Genomic DNA, 12,218 nt, shown 5'->3' on the forward strand with positions numbered 1-12,218 from the left:
GGTGGCCACCATCATCTTCATGGAATATTTCCTTATGGGTTTGTAGAAAACCAAAAGTAAACAGCTTGCTCATAAGGATCTATGGGAACTCTGCACTCCTGTTAGACCCACAGCTCCCTAGCAGGCTAGAAGCAGGTAGAGCAGAAGTACAAGACCTCTACAAGACAAAAGAATGGGTAGACAACAGCATCAGCAAAGTGGTGTTGGTAAATGCACATTACTGTGCACAGGAAGCAGCTTCTTCATTAATGAGTTGTTACTACTCCAAAGGAAGACTCGTGTGTCAGTGTAGTATCAATTCACATATCAACGTAGTCTCAGTTCAGTCAAATTCTGTTCAGTATCGAATTCCAAAAGGAATGAGAGCAACAGGTGATATAAATCATGTGGGGGAAAAGTATAAATATATGATTCTATTTTAGAAATTAGTAATTCCTTATTTTGAAAGTGCCACTTTTATTCCTTGTCACCAAATGTGAAAGGAGACAGCCAAGGCAGAAGTGATTTAGGAATGAAGGAGGAAAATTACGGACTTTCACACAGAAACAAATTCATCTAGAACTGACACAGCAACAGCTTTGGGTACGGTTAGAAAGGCACTGAGCTATCTTGGTGGTATGCAATTCCTCAGTTAGAAGAAGAGGTAGCTAACAAAAAAGTTGTGACAAAATTCTTATCTACTTTCTATAAATTAAAACCTAAAAACTAGGCGAAGATATTGAGGGAAACGTGCCCTTCCAGAGAACACACATTGACGGATAAACAGAACACAGACAAACAAAATAGGCTTCATCTGCACTAGCCATGAAAAAATGGGGTATGGGTTTTTAGATTTCAATCCTAGTCGGCCCATCCAGGTTTATAGGTTTGTAATGAAGTGGAGAACGATGTCGTCAGCTGGTACTTTCTCAATCAGCTGCCATTGTGCTCTTTGGTGGCTTCATTACATCCTTCAAGAAGCTACTAGACACATACAGGTTCCATCTTGTGAGCAAGGTATCTGTGACACTTTGAAAATCACTAAAAACCTGGTCTTGGCTTGTTACATGGATGAGACTTGCAGGATCTACAAAACTCTCTCAATCTACTGGCTATTGGCAACTGAAAATATAAGCGCAGTTACAGCTTTGACACTGGTATTCAGTCTGCTATGGCAGAAGTTTACTTACTGTTGCTAGTTTTAGTACTCTAAGTGCACTAGTTTGTGAATGCACTTCAAAATGTGGATTCACTTGCAGTAAATGTAAACTCATGCCCTGTTTTATGCAGAATATCCAAGGCAGAAAGTGCCTCTGCTGACCCATGTGCCGAACAGACCACACAGTAACTCATTTATTTCCCTAGGGAGGGAGAGAGAGATCATGGAAATTAAAGGCTGCAGCACATAATTTCCTTCTCTTTGTTTTGCTTTTATCCATTTTCTCCTGTAATTCAAAAGAGTTTGTCGTGGGAGTAACTGACGTAGCCTACGACAGAGATTATCAAGGCCAGTACAGCTTTCATTTAGTGATGGTGGAGGGATTTAACGTATTACCATTTTGGTGGAGAGACATCAAGTAATACTGTGAAAAAACTATTTTCCTTATAGAAAAACTATCATGGGAATTGACGTATTTAATAGGGAGTGAGGTTGTTGGGGCAGGCCCTTGGTGGTCAGTGCAACGGGGTCAGACTGTGACTATAACTCACCAGCTAAGAGCTGCTCAGGAAGGACCTGCCAAAAGGCTCCAGGTTGCCTGTTGCGCCAGTCAGTCCTCAATGCAGGTTATAGGTGGAAAGCTGGAAGAATAAAAGCATGTGTGGGAGCAAACACCCTCAGGGATGGCCCTCAGCAGATATAAAGCAGACTCCAACATCTCTGATTGCAGGAAAGACCAAGGAAGCTGAGGAAAAGGATTAGGTAAATCTGTCCTCCTAGACTTTCTAATACTCCCATGAAAGGAGGCATAAAGAAGGAAGAAAATCAAATAGTCTGTATTGAATTTCAAAGCCTGCCTATGCAATTGGGTTGCACAGAGAGGGACTAGTTGCTGGCTCCTGAGTGAAATGGACAAACTTGTAAAAGCCTCTGGCAAAGTCTCTCCCCACACCAGCTGGTTCTCCTGCACACTGTGGCACATGCAACCTTCTGCATGTCATCGTGGGCTGTGGGCCACCACTACTCCAGCAAACGACATGGAAATAGGCACAGGCGTGAGCTCTAGCACTTGCAAACCCCCCTTCTTAACATCCCTTCTGGTGCCCTCCTCACATGGGCCAGGGCACGGTTGGAGGGACAGCAAGAGCCAGAGGCCACCTCTGACTGGCAATATGGTTTGGCCCCCTCTTCTGGGGTATGAGTCAGCACCTAAGAGTACAAGTAAAAATGGCACCCTACTATTTATTCTTAGCATCCTCAACAGCCTCTTTTACCACTGACCACAGGTGCCGCTCTGGTGGCCGAGTGGGAAGCGCATCACTGCTGGCTTGGAAAATAAGCTTGTGATGAGGGCAAACCTCTTCTCATGTCCAGTCCATGCAGCTTGGAAAAAGATGTGCCTCTTTGGTTCAGCTGCAGGAAAACGTCATGTAGTTTGGGGTTTTAGTGATATTTGTTTTATGAGCAAGTTCCTTGCTGTTGTGCTTTGCTGTAGTGTGTGTACTGACGCTGAATGAAAGCCCACAGGTTTCTGCTGCTCCTGAAACAAGCATGGATTGGACTTCTGAATTTGTATTTTCCTTACATGATAATCCACCAGACCTTAACTTTGTGACCACCTTTGGACAAATTACTGAAATAGCAGTGCATGGTACTTCAACATATTTGGGTTAGCTACATAAAGAATTTACACACAAAGTAGTCACCTATTTTCAGTTAGATGAGTTGGGCAGCACAGGCATGGCAGCCACTTAGAAATACCTGTATCACAAAAGACTCCAAGAGAGATGCTTTAAATTGTGTTCGTTCCAGAGAAGTTACCTCATGAGAAGAAGCATATATGGATTAAAAAAAAAATAAAAAAAGAAAGGTATGATTATACCAAAGATCATTCACCCCACACCTCACTTTTCAGAGCCAGAGCTCTTTGCAGTCGTTTTTTGCTCAAATTTCACCTCCATACTTGTCTCAGATACATTTCTCCTGCTAGTTGTCTCTTTTACATTGTTTAAATGTACAAATACTTTTGGCTCAGCTTGGAGCACCACCATGAAAGCTGCCTGGCATGGCCCAGTAAAGACCATCTTTATCTGTTTTTTAACTTTGGTAGAGTTTCATTACTAGGAATGTCATTTTGCCAGACTGCATCAAGCTGATATGTGTACATATGTGAAAGAAACACAAGGTAACCTGTGGAGTAAGGCTAACGGGAAGTATATTGGTTTAGTACTTTATTTTTGCTCTATGAAGTTTCACTTAAAGTGTCTTCATGCTTGAGAACAGAAATTCAAAAACTGGCTAAGTGTTATTTAGGTTAAGTAAGCAGGTCTGTCAGCCTGATGTTGACAATGTGCTTTTAGCCATCCTCACGAAAATCTGCTGAAACTTGGCCAACTTGTAAATCCCAGTTGAAAAAAAAAAAAGAAAAGAAAGAAAGAAAGAAGGAAATCTGTATGCCTGTGCCCAGCAGCGTGTGTGTGCAGTGGTGAAGTGCCAGGCTGGAGGGGCTGGGATGGGCTCTACTCCAGTTGTCCCTTCTGACTGCTGGGCAATACATCCATATCAAGCTCTCCTCCTCCTGGTGCTTGTCCTATTGTAGGTTCAGAATGAGAGAGTTGTGGTCACCTTTTATACTTCCTGTACTGCACTTCCCACAGCTCTGTCTGAACCTAGAATCATAGTTTGGGTTGGAAGGGACCTTCAAAGGCATCTAGTCCAGCCCCCCCGCAATGAGCAGAGACATCTTCATTTAGATCAGGTTGCCCAGAACCACATCCAGCCTGGCCTTGAATGTCTCCAGGGATGGTGCATCCACCACCTCTCTGGGCAACCTGTGCCGGTGTTTTACCAGCCTCATTGTAAAGAATTTCTTCTTCACCTCCAGCCTGAATCTCCTCTCTTTCAGTTTAAAACCATAACCTCTCATCCTCTCGCAACAGGCGCTGCTAAAAAGTCTCTCCTCATCTTTCTTATAGGCCCCTTTTAATACCGAAAGGCCACAGTAAGGTCTTCCCAGAGCCTTCTCTCCTCCAGGCTGAACAACCCCAGCTCTCTCAGCCTTTCCTCATAGGAGAAGTGCTCCAGCCCTCTTATCATTTTTGTGGCCCTTCTCTGGACCCTCTCCAACAGGTCCATGTCTTTCCCATACTGAGGACTCCAGAGCTGGAAGCAGCACTCCAAGTGGGGTCTTACCAGAGCAAAGGGGCAAAATCCCCTTCCTTGACCTGCTGTCCACGCTCCTCTGGATGCAGCCCAAGGTACGATTGACCTTCTGGGCTGCAAGCGCACATTGCTGGCTCATGTCCAGTCTTTCATCCACCAGCACTCCCAGGTCCTTCTTCTCAGGATACTCTCAATTCCTTCATCCCCCAGCCTGTATTGATAGTGGGGATTGCCCCGACTCATGTGCAGGACCCTGCACTTGGCCCCTTTGAACCTCATGAGGCTCATATGGGTCCACCTGATGAAAGGTTGTTATGCAATACTAATACTAATAGAATCCTAGAATGATTTGGGTTGGAAGGGATCTTAAAGCTCATCCAGTTCCAACCCCCTTCCATGGGCAGGGACACCTTCCACTAGACCAAGTTGCTTCAAGCCCTATCCAACTTGGCCTTGAACACTGCCAGGGATGGGGCAGCCACAGCTTCTCTGGGCAACCTGTGCCAGCGCCTCACCGCCCTCACAGGGAAAGAATTTCTTACTTATATCTAACCGAAATCTCCTCTCTACCAGTGTAAAGCCATTCCCCCTTGACCTATCAAGCCATTCCCCCTTGACCTATCACTACATGCCCTTGTAAAAGGTCCCTTTCCAGTGTTCTTGTAATACTGATGATATTACTACTATTACTACTGATGATATTACTACTACTACTACTACTACTAATAATAATAACAATAATTTTGAGTTAGGCTTTGACAGTATGGCAGCTAAAATATGGTCAGGAGACCATAATGCTATCATAAGCCAGTGGCAAATGCATGGTACAAGTCCTTGCCTGAGCCATTTTGACTTGCTACAGGCATAATGAGCTGAGTTCTGGACTTTGAGCTCCCATTCTCTAATTGTCTGTAAGAAAACATCCTGAATTTCTATTTCTTTCTGCCCACTTACCATGCAGGTGATTTTTGTAAGGTAGTTGAGTATGCCAATGGATGTTTTTCACTGAGAAGGGCAGTTTAAGATGTATTGCCTTTACTGTAATTTTGTAGTGGGACTAATTTTCTCAATAGACCTGAGGAATTAAAGTCAAAAGTCATCGCCAAAATCTAAATATTGCACTAATCTTACTTGTACCAACTGTCAATGAAAAGTCAACATTATGATCAGTTCAAATGCAGAAGAGGTCACACTCACCATAAAAAAATCTGAAAATCACTGTATAGAAGATATGTTATTGTTTTCCATCACTAACAGCTAGTGCAGTTTGCAGGAGTTTGCAGTTATGGGGACTTGCAGGCGTGTGCAGTTTGCAAGTCAGATTAACATTACAGGGCTTCTAATTGATATGAAAAATGTGACCAGAAATGTTCTCTGCTCTATATTTTACCTATGAACAGTGTAGATCAGCACACCACTTTGGGAGAGGAAGATTTGAAAGTAAGTACCAGAAAGAGACTGTAACAATAGCACTTGTTCTGTAATGCCATGCAATAATCAACCAAGTATTTGATATAAATATACTACTATATAAGATACAAATAAAGTCTGGCTAGATTTTTCACCTGCATAGTAAAAGATGGAGAGCCAAGACCAAGCTCTGGACCTTGGATCCAGCCTCCCAGGTAAGCCTGAGTTAAAGCACTGACATCCCAGTTACTAGTAAAAAATGCTTTTCTTTTGTGGACACAATAAAGAGCACTGAAGAAGCTCGGAGAGTGTAATCCTGAGTTAAACCAGGCAGGTTGTTTTTTGGATAGGGAGCCATTGGCTTTTCTAGTTCTAGCAAGGATGCCTCTTGATGTAGAGGTGGCAGTTAACAGCTTTCTGACATGCCCCTTGCACTAGTATTTCCACCGGTGCCTACTGTGTGACTGGTGCTCGGTTGGGTGTAATCTCCCCATGCTGCAATTATCCCTTGTACAATAGGGATGAGAACAATCCTTGCCTGCTGTCACCTCCATGTCTCTGTCTGTCCTGGCCCTCACTGTATGATCCCAAGCCTGGCTGAGCTTCTAAGCAATTTTGGTAACACAAAAAAAAGAAGCCATCTTTTACTAAAGATGACAGGGGCACAGCCACCTTGCAGACATTTTAAATCCTCTTAATATTTGCATTTATTTGCCCTTAATCCCCAGTGCCATAGAGTTCATGAAATGGATGTGGAATGTAAAAAACAGGCAGTTTCAGTCTTTTCAGCTGGATGGGAGAAAGCCAGAAAACCAGGTTTGCTGCTTGGATTCCAAAGTGCTTCTGTATTGTTGCACAATTTCAGAGCTGTCCCTTAAATCAAGACTACTGTTTGCTTGCTGATCAATGTCCAATAACAAGTCAATATGTAGAAATGTAGGGATGTCTTTTGCTGGTCGTATGCCTTCTAGCCATCCTTAGCATTTGAGAAATGGTGGAAAGGGAGATGATGGTTGAGTCAGTGGGATAAAATAGAATTCTGTGGTCTGGTCCTTTCCGTGTCAAATGGGTGTTGCTGTCAGCACTGGGAGTTGTCACTTTGTTTCAGCTGATCCTGGAAGCTTTGTGGTCCTTTTTGAGTAATTTACTTTCAGGCCTCTCTGCTGAAAAGCAACAGTTCTTTTTAGTTTTAATTTCTCAATTCTTAACAGTCATAGAATGGTTTGGGTTGGAAGGGACCTTAAAAATCATGCTCCAGTCCTGTCAAAAGGAGGCATTACCTTTTTTTTTGGTGTAAAATACAGAATACGAAACAAAACTGACCTGGTATCTTGAATGATTGGATAACTGCACAGTACCTGAAAGTGTGAAGATTCCCAAGCCCCAAGGAATTATTGCTGTTATGTTATTTCTTATATAGGGCTACATCCTGCCTTCCTCATTAATTGAACACAACTGCTAAAACATCCTTTACAATAAGTACTTCTTCATACCAGACATATTTCCTGGATCTATAAAACAGCTTTTAGAAAGGGAGAACTGTATTTAAGACATTAATATAGTTCCACAAAATGATGCTTGCTGACATATGGAGCACTTTTTGAATAATTCACTTTGAAATTAACACTATAATACCATTTACCTTTTAAGTCCTATTTACTGGAGCTGCAAAGAATTGTTCTCTGGAGATGAGGATAACAGCAAATACCAGACTTTCAGACCATCTTTGGTTTAATAAAAATGGTCAGATGATTTCATGCAAAGAAAACCAGTAAGCAGTGAAAGCAGTGAAAACAGCGAAAATTGCAGGGGGCAAATGCCAACTTTTCCTCCTCCTCAGGTCCAGGTTGCTGGTTTCAGCAACAGAGGAGGCTTGTGGAGGTCCTGCCCTTGGACACAGCTCCCATGCCAGAGTTTGCTCCCCCCTCAGCTGCAGTGACATGACTGCATGGGGGACTGAGCCGTAAACTGGTTCACTGGTGTGGTCGGGGTTAAATTTAATCCTTAGGAAAACAGGGATTATTTCAAATGCAGATAAATTGCTCACTGTGATTTGCAGGGCCACCCCACAGACAGCTGGCCAATCCCCACTGCAGCTTGGAGGTGGCCACCAGGCTCGCTGAACCTGGTGCGGCTTGGCAGGCATCCTCTGATCCCACCAGAATGCCACAGTGCGGAGCATCCTGGACCTCTTTCATCGAGTCCTAGCAAACAGACTTGATTTGAAACTTCAGATTTATCTTTCTTTTCTCTCTTTCCTTTCCACCTTTCTGCCATGGCAGGAGTTGGTGACATAGTTTAGGCAGAAAGAAAGAAAGAGATGATGGAGCTTCTGCCCATTAAAATTGTCTGCAAATGTTTCAGTCAAATATTCACTTCAATGAGTGCTCATAACAGCATAGCTGCAACTTTATTTTCATATGGTTCATTAATTACTTGCTCTTTAGTCCATTTTAGCTGTAATTAATGAGGAAAAAAATGGGATCTTGGTGAAGTGCTTTTCTAATGATTTCAAAATGACCTTTCGTAATAGTTTCTCTGACAATTACTATGGATGTTGATTTTTGGAGGTAGAGTGCTAGATTTTTTATTCATTCAACACCTGTTTAGCACTACTAACAAAAATGTTTTCAGTACAGCCATTTGATGTTGTTCTTTGGCTGAGATGACTGCCAATGAGGATAGCCCAAGCTGCAGCTGATTTTTTTGCTGAGATAACAGTACAGAGCAGACATGAACACCCATTTCCCATCACAGTTCACGCTGACATTTTTTTATTTCCCATTATTTTATTTCCCATTATTTTGTTTCCCATTTTGCAGCTTCAGTATTGCCAACCTCAAACTTTCAAAAACTTGAGTCAGCTTATGACAATATTGAGATTGATTTCATGTTATGTACCTATAGGGGTTATTTTCTTCAGTAAGCCCAAATATATAAAAGCGTAAGGTGTAAAAGTTATTTAGAAGCATGTTGGCTGAGCTGTTTGCCTAGTCAGAAGATTGCAGGAACTGGGACCTTACCATTCTCTGCCACTGCTATCCAAGGTTGCTGACAATCTGGAAAAGCTGGCACCACTGCCATGCTCAGCCCGGAATAACCTGTACGGAGTGTCTTCTGTTTTCATTTAGCTGAAACGTAAAGCCACTTATCCCTTCCAGGTATACCAGTCACAGTATAGCTTGGCAAGAGTAAGAAACTGTCTGGTTCAGACCACTAATGGGCTTTTATTTTAGAAACTCTGTCTTCAGTAGGAATCACAAATTCTGCATCCCTGTATAAGTGGAGGAATGGATAATAACATCTAGATTTGTCTGAATTCTATATATCCCAGAGGGATCAAGTTTGATTCCCTCCCTTATTTACAATGATACAAGGAAAGCATTTCAATTCTCCAAATGCTCCCTCATGTGGCTTCTTAGTACTAATACTGAAACATTTATGTGTTCTCGGAGATTACAACTCTATGCCAGGAAATAGGCTGAGACAATGTAAGAGGTATTTCATGTGACCTTTGACACTAGAAAATGATGGTTCCAGATCCTACATGTAAAATATTTTGCTTTTATGTTGTTAAATTAGCTGGAACGCAGTTATATGTGCTTGTGCCCCTGTGTTGGGGGAAGGGAGAAACCTGTGATTTGATTGGGTTTGCCCACTAGATTAGCTCATCAGATGTCATGGCAATAGGTAAGGGATAGAAACCTGAAAATACCGGAATTGCTTTGGTGTAAAGCCTGAAGAATTGGAAGTCCGGTGTACTCAGCATTCAAGGCGAAGTGTGTTTGCTTAATGCACAACCTCACTTCCACGACATTTGCAACGAAATAAATACAGAAGATGAAGAGAGAAAAGGAGATGGAGGGAGGCAAATGTGCTGTTGCTTTGAAACTGCAGGGAAGAAAAGGATGTCCTTCTACTTCAGCACAGTTTAGGAGATACTCCTTTGAGCTCTGACACTTCCCGTTTGGTTACAATGTGGGAAGCCACTGCTGAACCTCAGTAAGCAGGTGACAAAGCAATTTGTGTAATAAATATGCTGATTTACCTTCAGCTTAATCGCCTAGTCAACTAATGACCTGGGGCAGCATTGCTTATTTTCTTTAATGCTCAGTCCGTGCCAGCACTGTTCCTGGCTTTGCCATTTCTGGTGCTACTGCTGGCACTGCAGGTTGAGTGGAGAGTCCACCTCCAGGCAGTTTAACCCTGGGAGGTGGGAACGGATGGATGCCCCATGGGCTGACGGCTTCCCCTCTGCACTGTTCTTGTCATGCTGAACTGCAGCGTTAATGAAGAAGGAGTGATTCAGGTCTGGCAGTCTTCTCTTATATGAAAATCTCTGAAATAAAAAGAAAATTCTTTTCCCTTATGCATGAACACTGGAGGGACATTGCAATGTGTCTCATAGATTTATTCAAATAGGTTGCTCGAGAATCATAGAATCATAGAATAGTTGTGGTTGGAAAGGACCTTAAGATCATTGTTCCAACCGCACTGCCATGGGCAGGGACACCTCACACTAAGCCATGTCACCAAAGGCTCTGTCCAACCCGGCCTTGAAAGCTGCCAGGGTTGGAGCATTTACCGCTTCTTTGGGCAACCTGTTCCAGTGTCTCACCACCCTCACAGTAAAGAACATCTTCCTTATACCTAACCTGAGCTTCCCCTATTTAAGTTTAAACTGATTCCCCCTTGTCCTATTGCTACAGTCCCTGATGAAGAGTCCCTCTCTGGCATTCTTTTAGGCCCCCTTCAGATATTGGAAGGCTGCTATGAGGTCTCCATGCAGCTTCTCTTCTCCAGGCCGAAGAGCCCCAACTTTTTCAGCTTGTCTTCATATAGAAGGTTCTCCAGCCCCCTTATCCTTGTGGCCCTCCTCTGGACTTGCTCCAACAGCTCCATGTCCTTCTTATGTTGATGACACCAGAACTGTACACAGTGCTCCAAGAGTTTCACAAGAGCAGAGTAGAGGGGCAGGATCACCTCCTTCGACCTGCTGGTCACACTCTTTTTGAAGAGGACTTCAGGTTCAGCAGGCATCTCTTCCCAGTCATTGAGGCTGAATATAGGCAAGGGAGCAGAAAGGTGTGGGTGAGGCAAAAAGCCCGACTGTGTCAAAGAGAAGACATGCTTAGGGAAGACATTTTGGTGTCCATCTTCAGACCTCTCACTTGATGCCAAAGCATTTGCATGGTATGCAAAGACACATATGCAGGTGTTTTGGTGTTGGAGGTCAAGAAGACTAATCATAGAATCATAGAATCATAGAATAGTAAGGGTTGGAAAGGACCTTAAGATCATGTAGTTCCAACCCCCCTGCCATGGGAAGGGACACCTTGCCCTAAACCACGTGGTCCAAGGCTCTGTCCAACCTGGCCTTGAACACTGCCAGGGATGGAGCATCCACAACCTCCCTGTGCAACCCATTCCAGTGCTTCACCACCCTCACTGTACTGTCATTTAGACAATCCGGGAACACTTGCTTTACAACTCTGCCTCGCATGTCCTCTGGGAAAAGAGTTTTACCTTAAGGAGGTTGATTCTTGAGTTGCTGGCTCCCTAAAAAAGAGGAAAAAGAAATCAAAGGACTGCAAAGTTAATATGTTTCATGTTGGACAAAAGGTTTCAGGAAAGACCTTATACACAGGGGAGGCCTTATAACAGTCTTTTAATACCTAAAAGGGGCCTCCAAGAAAGCTAGAGAGGGAATTTTGATAAGAGCATGTAGTGACAGCACAAAGGGGGAATGGCTTTAAGCTGACAGAGGGGAAATTTAGATTACATGTTGGGAAGAATTCTTCCCTATGAGGGTGGTGAGGCACTGGCACAGATTGCCCAGAGAAGCTGTGGCTGTCCCATTCCTGGCAGTGTTCAAGGCCAGGTTGGATGGGGCTTGGAACAACCTGGTCTAGTGGAAGGTGTCCCTGCCCATGGAAGGCGGTTGGAACCGGATGAGCTTTAAGGTCCTTTCTAACCCAAACCAGTCTGTGATTCTATGAAAATATTTCTCTCGACAAGAAACTTTTCCATTCAATTTTGAGCTTTTTAAAGCCTCTACAAATGAAATTCCCTGACCCTGCAATAATTTCTTTTGAACTTTGATGAAAAATCTGGCAAAAGTGGGAGTTGTGACCATTTTGGGAACACAGCTCTGCAGTTTTCACTGATAGAAGTTTTAACCAGCCTTTCCCAGGAAGACGTGGTAGGTGACCATGTGCTCCTTATCCAGATGTTGTCATTGAAAATATTGCAGAAACATACAGTGTTGAAACCTCCCCAGCAAAACTTTTCGTGAGATGACGCTGTGCCTGTAGGCACCTGGACAAATGTGTCCAACATGGACTCACACTGTTTGGTATCACTTCTAGCCCTTTGGGAAAGTAAGCCAATGCCTAAAGAAATGCAACTGTTGAGGGACAGAAAAAGTTTCACATGTTGGAGGGGTGAGGAATCAGTTACTAACCAAAATCTCCATGTTATTTAATATACAGTACATAAAAACTTTGAT

The sequence above is a fragment of the Strigops habroptila genome, chromosome 4 (genome assembly GCF_004027225.2).
Source record: "Strigops habroptila isolate Jane chromosome 4, bStrHab1.2.pri, whole genome shotgun sequence".
NCBI lineage: Eukaryota > Metazoa > Chordata > Aves > Psittaciformes > Psittacidae > Strigops > Strigops habroptila.